An 8,957-nucleotide genomic window follows, 5' to 3' on the forward strand; every position below is an offset into this window, starting at 1 on the left:
ATATAAGCTAAGAAAATCTTTTTTGGGTGATTTTGAGAAGGTCGAAAAAAACTTGCTTAGAAATGGGGCCGTTTTCCCTTACTTTGGAGCCTGTTTGGTCAACATTGTCCGTGACTATGAGTTGGAATTCACAAAAAGGGTTGGATTTATGAACTAAAGTGCATAGTAGTATATAAAACGATGCAACATCACAGAACAAACAAATGAACTCAAAAAATATTGAAGATAGGTTCAAATTTGAATATCGGTTCAAATTTGAATTTTATTTCAAGTCAAATCAACATCATAGCACATAAGTTATCACATGAAAGAACATAAGTTTTCACATCAAATGACAACAAACTTAAGTTTTCACATCAAATTTGAATGTTTTCGACTCTATTTCTTCTGCTTCTTTCTACCACTCGATTTCTTCTGCTTTTTTCCACCGTTTGGTTCCACGGCGTATAATTTGTTGATGCTGATGCTCTTGCTTTTTGGCCCCCTCAACTTTTGCACCTGACCATGTCTCACTTCTTCAGTTTGCACTTCTGCAGATTGAGTAGATGGCACACATTGTTCAACTACTTCAGTTTGCAACTCAACACTTGGCAGCACAACCTCCAAACATGGCAACACAGTTGTCAAAGCAGATTCGAATGGCAGCACAACAGTTGCTTCATCTGCAACAGTTTCAGATTGCCCTAGCGTCTGCAAAACAGATTCAGTATGCATCACATCGTCCAAAACACAAACACTTAGCTCATGTTCAGCAGTAACAGTTTCAGTTAGCTCCATATCTTTGTCACCAAACATTATCTGCTTAGTGCTCTTCCTTCTATAGTCACTGAGTCTTGCTTTTTTCACTGGCCAGCATTGTTCAACAACAAGCGGTGGGGCTTTTTCTGCACGCTTCCTCCTAAAAAATAAAGCATTTGACTTGGTTAGATACTAGAACAAGTAGCAAAATCAAAAACTTGCAAAAACAGTAACATAAACATACTTTGGCCTCTGAGGAGTGTAGATGCACTTGGATGAACCAATTCTGTGCCCAAGTACCTCACACAACTTGCACCTATTTTTGTTACCTTTTTGAGCCCTTTTGGGCTTATCATTCTTTTCCTTTTCCTTTTCCCCCTTCTTACTACAACCACCTTTCTCAAACTAAGCTTTGAATCTGCTCTGTTTAGGCCTCCCAGCCTTTCTTCTAGTGACAGGGGGACACAAGGTAAATTCTATTTCCACCTCAGGCCACTGAGATTGGTCAGTCAGTGCAGGAATTGGACTTGCATATGCAGCTTTGAATTTTTGTACTGAATAATACTCATGCAAATATGGGTGCATATTTAACCTGGGTTTAGATGCCAAAAAAGTATGGAATGCTCACATGGTTTTCCAGTGTGTTGCCACTCTTGGCAAGTGCACTCATGCAACTCAGTATTTACCACATGCCTCTTGCCACTCTTTGTATCTCTAACTTCAGCACCCCACAAGGAAGATTTCTCAACAGATAGATGTGAAAGATTTCTACTCCTGTTGACCACCTGTTGTACCACTGCTGGAAGCTTGTCCCCTTCCAAAATATTAGCAATTTTTCCTCTCAACTCCCACAAACGCATGATCATGATTCTTATTTGGTCCACCATGTCATGCACAGGCAAGTCTTTCAAATGCTTCACTTTGTTGTTAAAACTTTCTGCCAAGTTGTTATTGATATGATCACATTTTATGGCAGTATTAAAACCTGATCTATACCACAACAGAGAATGGTGGGTGTTCAACCATGAAGCAAATTCATTATCACTACATGATGCCAATATCTTACCAAGGTGATAGGAATGTGTCTGTCTGGTGTAGGATCTTGCTGCTGGCCACATGCGCCCAAATTCATCTCCTCTGAATTTTTTTATCAGATTCATCCACATATGTCCAAAGCACTCCCTCTGCTCAGCATGGGGGAAAACACTTTTTACTGCATTTTCCAACCCTTTACATGCATCTGTGTGGATGGCCAAAGGAGAAACTGGCCCTATGCATCTTTTCAGTTGCATCATGAACCATATCCATGATGCCTCTGTCTCTGATTGAAACATTCCTATTGCAATTGAGAACATCCAGTTGTGTCCATCTAGAGCATTGCATGCAGCCAACTGACCATTCCACTTTCCAGTCAAAAAAGATGAGTCTATGCTCAAATATGGACGACAACCTGCTTTGAATCCATCTATGCAAGGCTTCAAACACATAAAAAACTTGCTGAATAAAACCTTGCCATCCTCTATTACCTATGTATCTATCTCCACTACACTCCCAGGTGACCTCTTCTCCACCTCTGCTTTAAAACTATACAACATCCTAAATGTATTTGCCCAGTCACCATACAATGATTTCATGGCCCTTTGTTTTGCTTTCCACACTGTGGTATATTGCAGCTGGATGGGGTACAACTTCTCCAAGTCAACTTTGAGCCTCTTTGCAGTAGTGTTTGGAGTCTTGGCTAAAATAGGAGTAATCTTCTCTGTAACCCAAAGCTGTGATGTCATCTTTGAAACTCTCTGTGAAGTGGTCATACATGTATGCTGGTGTGGTATTTGATTTACCCTTACTGTACTTCCATCAGGTTGTAGTCTGGCAGACAAGTACCATTTGCAAGGATTGCCACCACCATCATAACCTTTGCACCGAGCATAAAATTTCTTTCGATCAGTCCACATAGTCTTGGCATCAAACTCTTTTTTCACTGCATAGGTCCTGAAAGACATCCTAAACTCCTTCATGCTTGGCCACAACTTTCCCACCTCAATAACTGGGTTCTCTTTGTCATACAAACAAACCAGCTCATTATCATCTGCATCATCCACATCATCTGCAGCCTCTCTCATCAGGTGTTCTTCATCCTCATTTGCATTTCTAGGGCATGTGTTACCTTCAGCTGGCAAAGAACTATCATCCTTCTCCTTATCTTTGTCATCAACTTGAATGCCAAACATTTCGGCCATATCAATGTCAGATATTGGTGTAATGACCAAATCTGTTTTTTTCATTCAACTCTACTACATTCCAGTCAACAACAATCTTCCTAGCACCATGGGTTCCCTCCTCTCCATCTGCATCAATCCCAGTATCTTCAGCTACTATAGTCGGTTCAGTCAACAATGCCAACATCTTCTTTTGTGAAGCCCACTCATCATCTTCCATCTGTGCAGCCATCTTTGATGGCACATAACCAACTCTGGAATGAGTTTGCAGATCAATTAGCTCTGCATAAAATGTTACTTGTTTGCTTGCCCATCCTCCTTGCTGATCAATTTCAGCAACCATGGATTCTCCATCTTCAATTCTCACATATTCACCATTATAGTTATCGAAACGTTGCAGAGATACCTCTTGTTCTGGACCCCAAACAATACTCTCCCCAATTCTCTCCACCAAATTGCCCACGGCCTTCTCCTTCATGATCTCCAATTCCTGGGGATCAACATCTGCAAAATCGACATCCAACCTCACGGTGGTATCTCTATCAATGTCTTGGACACTGCCATCACTGAGCTTGGCTTTACAGGGAAAAAATTCCACTATAATTGCGAATGTGGTGGCAGAACCCGAACCTCCCCTGTTTTGTCAATGGCAGGCAGCGGCGGCAGTCACTACCAAATCGAGTTCGATTCTAAATCGCCAAGAAAAGAGGGTGCCATTACCGATTTGAAGCACTGTCTCCTCGGGGCAGCCCGTCTCCTCGCTCCATCTCATCTAGCCCTCGCTCCATCTCCTATCCAATCAAGCAACAGGGGCAGCATGAGGCCACAGATTTATTCAAAATTTAGTGGAATGGGAGTAGTGTTTGGAAAATACTCACTCGCAATAGCCGCTGCAGGGATAGGCGCTCCACCACCGGGCCGCGGAGAAGAAACAACCTCCGGATCCAATGGAGCCCGATTCTAAATCGCCAAGAAACAGAGGGCAGCATGAGGCCACAGATCGGGGAGTGGGACTAGGGTTTCGGGCTCACCTCGCAATAGCTCTGCCGCCGCCGAGAAATGCGCTCCACCACCGCGGAGAAGAAACCACTGCCGGAGAAGTTGCTTACGGCGGCGCCGCTCGCCCAGTCCAGCACGGGCGAGTCGAGCACGGTCACACAGTCGCCGGTCGAGTTGTGGACGGTTGACTCTTGACTACGTGGCCATAGGTGGACCCCACTAGTCAGAGCACATAACCCCCAGTGTCCTAACCAAATCTCAGCCTAACGGACAACCAACTAGCCGCGTAAATGGTGTGTCGCATGGGAGCTATTTTTTCCAACGAAGATGTCGCATGCAAGCTATTACAGCCAACGACGTCGCATGAGAGACAGTTCACACCGACGACGTCGCATGGGAGCTATTCACCCATGAATGAATAAGGGGGAGCTGTAATGCAATCCAAATTGCGTGAAGCCTTGAACGAGCTCTAGAACAGAGCTGCCAAATTAAAGCGTAGCATAAGGGGAGCTTTAATCCCATCCAAACAGTTTGAAGCTTTAATTAATTTCAACAAGCTCTAGAACCGAGTTGCCAATCCACACTGCAAGTTCTGGACCAAGCATACCTTGATGCTTCACCGTAGAGCAGAACACAGCAGCGGCGTCCTCGTCAGATGGTCGCGGCGGCGGCGCACCAGAACATCTTTCTCTCGCTCTCTTCCTCTCCCTCTCTCTCCGCGGTGGTCGTCGCAACTCGATCTGGAAGAAAATCAGTGAGAGGAAAGGGGGAAGACGAGGAAAGCACTGTCGTTTCTCCCAGCGGATCCTTTGATTTCACGCGTTGGATGCCGCGTCGGCCCTCGGGCGTCAGTAAACTATTTGCACGTCAAAATCTCAATCAGGCTGGAGCCGCCCCCAAACAGGACAAGCAGCTGCTAGGTGCTTAGCGCAGGGTGGCGCTTTCACGCGCTAATCAAGGAAGAATCTTGCATAAACGACGAAGGGCTATTGGTTAATTAAGTTCTCGGCGCTGTTATTTTTATGCAAGGCCTCGTCAGCCTGCCTTGGCAGACCCATCTGTCCACATTTGAAGACTTTGAGATCGTTTAGTGCATAGAGCACGTTAGTGTAAAAAATGTTCATGTATATCCAATACCATGTTCATGCAACAATACTTTGCAAGAATTCTTAAGCCCATAAAACTGTTTCACACGCTTCTGTTTGAAATGTGTTCATGTATTAGTGTAACAGATAGAAAAAAAATCACGAAACAGACACCCCGCACCCCCCGCGTCGCCTCCTCTGAGGCGACTCGGGGGGCCAACCCTAGCGCTGCCGCCGCGTTTTCCCCCTCTACTCCCCTCTCCGCCGCCGCCTGAGGGCCTCCGAAGCGCGGGTGCTCGGCCCCAATGATGGTGGCGGCGGGATCTAGCGCCTCCTCTCCTTTGGAGGGCCTTGGTTCCCCGGGGCAGCGGCCCCGGCCGGTGGGCGCGGTGCAGCCGGCGGGCTGCACCGGCAGGCTCTGGTGGGCAGCCTCCCACGGCCGCGTGGGCGGCGTGGGGGCTGCGGACGCTGGCGCAGCAGCGGCTCCTCGCAATCCGTCATGGCTTCATGTAGAAGATCCGCCCCTGCTCCGATCTGTCCCGATCCATGCTGGCACCGGTCCTTGGCGGCTGCTTTCGGCGTCCCCTATTGCCGGCCTGGCAGATCTGGCGTGCGGGTGAGGGTCCGGGGGAAACCCCTGGCTGGCGCGGCGGCCTTCCGTAAGTCGACGCCTTTGGCGCCGATCCCCTTCCTGGAGGCTTTGGGGTGGATCATCTCCCTTCCGCCTCCTCATCGAGCTATGGTGAAAGCTTTTGTTCCCCTGTTCTGGGCGTCGACGGCACCCTAGTGTCGTGTTACTTCTTGAAGGCGGCGGCTGGGAACAACTCTTGCTGGCGGGGTTGCTGGTGGCGTGGTGGCGGTGCGACTTCGGCCTTCTACTTGGTGCTGCGCCTGCTTCGCGGGACCAGCGGACATTTTCTTTGGTGGAGCGGTGCTTCATCCATCCATTGATGGCGACGGATCTTGACGGAGTTCGATGTGGGAGGATGGACTCGCGTAGGAGGACGACACTGTCTCGCGTCGTGGTGACGTCGATTGCAGAGAGGCCTGGCAAGGTAGATGCAACAGTACAACTCTGAAGATGGACTCGTGGTAGGTGGCTACGGCGGCCTCATACCCGGCAGGCGTCCTGGTTGAGGAGTGCGCCGGACTCGTAGGTGCCCCATACCAGGCAGGCGTCCTGGTTGGGACCTCAAGTCTTAGATGTTTAGGTTTGGCTGCGATGTCTTTTTGGTATTAGGCCCAGGCTATCAGCGCCCCTTCATCAATTGGATAGGTGTAGCGACAGTTGTTACTTACACGGTGACTTTAGTCTTGCTGTTGTATGACTTTGTAAGGTCTTGTGAGAATAATTAATAAAATGGCCGTATGCATCGCCCAGATGCAGAGGCCGGGGGTCATCCTCCTTTTCTAAAAAAAAAACAGATAGAAAAAATAGGAAAAAGAAAAAAAGATATAAAAGAAAGTGACAAAAATAGAAAAGTTATAAAGATAAAACTACAAATGAGCACAGTGCGTTGTATGTTTGTGAGGAACATTTCTCCCTAAGTCGAAGCTTGCACGAACAGAAAATCAGTGACAAAAACAAAGTGCTAGCTAGCGATAGTAGTGAATATTAGGGCATCTCTAACCGATCACCAATAAACGGCCAGAGGATGATAAATTTAGTTTTCCTCCTCTAACCAGCAACTGACTGAACCCCCAAAACCTTTAGTTGAGTAAAAAAATTACTGCACGAGCCCATAATCTCTATCCTCCTATACAAGAAATGCCCCTTCTCCTCCCGTCGGTGTCGCCGCCGGTCTGCCCCATCTCCGATGGCCTCTAGGCCATGGAGGTGCGGAGGATCTCGGCCCCTGCTATGTGGCGGCGGCATTGTCTCTTAGTAGGAATAATGTCTTCCACGTTCTATCTCCATCCCGATGGTGTGTCTAGCATCGTGGAAGGCGTGTGAAGATATGTCTTCGTCAGATTTCGCAGGATTCAGTTAGTCTTGTCTTTAGTGGATCTGTTTGGATCCAGTCTTCGTTTGAGTGTTTATAGGTTTGATCCTTTGGGTCTATGACTTTCTTCATCGGCGATGGTTGCTGCTCTCGTGCGACGATCCTATGGGGTCTTAGCACGAAGACTTCCCCGACTGCCTACTACAACAAAGTTTACCCGGCTCTAGTGAGGCAGGTGCGATGATGGTGTCGCGCTTTCGGCTTGCTCCAGTGCTTGTAGTCGTCGCTAGGTGGTCCATTGACATGGTTGTTATTTTTACTACTTGTGTTGTTCCTTGTACTGCCATGATTGAAGATTAATAGATTGGACGTTTCTCGCAATTTTTTTACTCCGCGCAACGACTGCGACCCTTAAATATACTCGGCCACCCACCCGTGGAGTAAAAATTACTCACCCCATCTATCCTCCTCTTCAATTCCGCCGCCGCCCAACCCCCGCCAGCGCGCCCCAGCCCCATCCTCATCCATTTCGGTGCCGCACCGCCGTCGATTCGCCCATCCCTAGCGCGAAACCATGCCACCATGCACCCTGAGCCCGTGGCCCTTCCTCCCTCCACTCCGGTGGCTTCCACGACCTCCCACAACTTTCGTTGTCACCGCCATAGAGGAAATCCCATGACGTGTGAATTATATGGTGGGGGATGTAAGTTGCCGAGATCACCGACCAAGACACAAGGGAACAAATTTGGATTGGCTCCTTCCAGTCTGCATTGCATGTGGCACACATCATGTAGTCTGCCTCCACGGTGCCAACGCTAGACGCAACTTCCCCGATAGCCTGCCGCAGTTGGGGCCCGCAGACTCCTAGGTGGTCACCACACGGGGGATGCAGGAAGACTGGGAGGCCCATGAGCGCCTCGCGGCCGAGCAAGCTGGCGAGGCATACATGGCGGACCTCTGCTGCCTGTACACGGAGCACGTCGAGGCGGGGCACCGGCTATACGAGCAGGACCTGGTGACATCAAGCTTGTCTCTAGCGACTCCGACGCCGATGACGGAGGCAACGGAGTGGGTCAGGGCGGTGCCTGTGAGGAGAGCCATGGTGGTGGCGCCAGAGAAGACACGATGCTTATCGAATCGGACTGGGAGAAATTGGAGAATGAGTCTGATAGTGACTAATTTTATTTAGTTTTTATGCAGTCTAGTTTAAATTTTGATTAAGTTATGTAAAATATTTTGAATCTAATTTGATGTAGTAGTTTGAATCAAATTTGCACCAAATTTGTGTTGATTTTTTAGGGAATTAAGTATTGGGGATCGGTTAGAAACAACACCATAATTTGTAACATTATCCATATTGCGCTTGGGAAGTTTGCACATGACCTATGTTGTGCGAGCTCATGAGGTAAAGAACATTTGCAGCATGCCCCATGTTGCACTCAGGAGTTTGCAACATGACCCATATTGCACCCATGTTGCAAACACTATGTGAGATAAAACATCGTTTACAACATTACCCATGTTGCCCTCGAGAGGTTTGCAAAGTGACCCATGTTGTGCACTACGTGAGATAAAATGAGCTAGCACCATGACCCATGTTGCCACCAGAAGGTTTGCAACATGACCCATGTTGCGCATATGTTAGCTTGCTGGTAGCTTCAGCGACTAGCTTTGTGGCACTGGTTAGGCGACTTGTTGCAGCTTGCACGCGAACGGAGCAACATCACCCCCATGTGTAAGTTGCTTCAGATCTTTCTAGAATGAAGAATATCATTTGTTTCACCAGGGAGCACATGCTCCTCTCCTAGGTCCTATTTGAATTACCCACTACTTTATGTCTATAAACTCTTATTCCATTAATTAATCTGTCTAACAGGTACTTAATCGTTGTTGATCACACTAAAGACAAACACTTGATGGAGTGGAATACACTGAGGAATGCCTTCAGGGATAATGGAAGAATAGTTATGACA

General features: G+C 47.7%; 2 long non-coding RNA genes across 2 annotated transcripts; both read right to left on the bottom strand.

The window, feature by feature from the left end:
• Nucleotides 1-217: 217 nt before the first annotated feature.
• On the bottom strand, nucleotides 218-1,148 carry LOC119342964. The gene is made up of 2 exons (XR_005165824.1): nucleotides 983-1,148; nucleotides 218-898 (listed from the first exon to the last, which is right to left on the bottom strand). It is a non-coding gene; the product is annotated as an uncharacterized LOC119342964 (long non-coding RNA).
• A 2,513-nt stretch (nucleotides 1,149-3,661) lies between these two features.
• On the bottom strand, nucleotides 3,662-4,553 carry LOC119342965. Its single transcript, XR_005165825.1, has 3 exons — nucleotides 3,989-4,553; nucleotides 3,836-3,917; nucleotides 3,662-3,748 (listed from the first exon to the last, which is right to left on the bottom strand). It is a non-coding gene; the product is annotated as an uncharacterized LOC119342965 (long non-coding RNA).
• Between the last annotated feature and the right edge of the window lie 4,404 nt (nucleotides 4,554-8,957).

The sequence above is a fragment of the Triticum dicoccoides genome, unplaced genomic scaffold (genome assembly GCF_002162155.2).
Source record: "Triticum dicoccoides isolate Atlit2015 ecotype Zavitan unplaced genomic scaffold, WEW_v2.0 scaffold111363, whole genome shotgun sequence".
Taxonomy (NCBI): Eukaryota; Viridiplantae; Streptophyta; class Magnoliopsida; order Poales; family Poaceae; genus Triticum; species Triticum dicoccoides.